Below are 1,126 nucleotides of genomic sequence, written 5' to 3' on the forward strand. Positions count from 1 at the left end.
GACCCTTGGTTCTGGGCAGAACACTTTTGAGGAATCCAGAGTTGAGGTGCTGTGGGGATCATCTGCCTGTTGTCATCCACCCTGGTGGCCAGTCTCTTCCCTCCACTCCAGTTTTTCTAAGTTCTCTTTTTCCTCCATCTTATTCGTAATATCTGTGAGACTCTACTTTTTCATTAAACTTTTATTTGGAGATAATTGTAGGTTCATATGCAGTTGTAAGAAGTAACAGATCTTGTGCCCTTTAGCCATTTTCCCCAGTAGGAATGTCTTATAAAGCTGTAGTACAACATCACACCAGGGCACTGCATTGATACAGTCAAAACTCAGAATATGCATCACCATGAGGAGGCCTCTGTTGCCCTTTGAAAGCCACATCCACTTGTTTCCTTCCTACCCACCACATTTAACCCCTGGCAACCGCTGTTGTGCTCTCTTCTCTGTAGTTTTGTCATTTCAGGAATGTTATACAAATGGAATTACAGTATGTAACCATTAGGATTGGCATTTTTCAGTCAGCATAATTTTCTAGAGATTCATTCAGGTTGTTGGTGTAATCAATAGTTTGTTCCTTTTTATTACTAAGTGATAATCTACGGTATGGATATGCTACAATTGTTTTAGCTGTTCACCTATTGAAGGATCTCTGGATTGTTTTTGACTGATAGAATCTTTTGCAGAGCAAAAGTTTTTAATATTGCCTATCAGTTTTCCTTTATGGATCGTGCTTTTGGTGTTAAGTCTAAGATCTTTCTTTAGCCCTAGACCCCAAAGATTTTCTCCTATGTATTTCTCTAAAGGTTTTATAGTTTTGCATTTTACATTTAAGTATATGATCCATTTTGAGTTAATTTCTGTGTAAGGTATGACATTTGGGTCAAGATTCTTTTATTTTTATATTTTTGCATATGGATGTGTAAATGCTCTGGCACCATTGACTAAAAAGTCTGTCCTTCCTATGTTGAATTGCTTTTGCATCTTTGTCAAAAATAAGTTGGACTTGCTGATGTTTTCTTGGGGGAAAAATTAGTTGGACTTATTCCTGTGGGTCTATTTCTGAGTTTTCTGTTCTTTTCCTTCAGTCTCTGTGTCTTGTCTTTTCACCAGTACCACACTGTCTTGATTACTA

Source organism: Galeopterus variegatus, unplaced genomic scaffold, assembly GCF_000696425.1.
Source record: "Galeopterus variegatus unplaced genomic scaffold, G_variegatus-3.0.2 Scaffold9738, whole genome shotgun sequence".
NCBI lineage: Eukaryota > Metazoa > Chordata > Mammalia > Dermoptera > Cynocephalidae > Galeopterus > Galeopterus variegatus.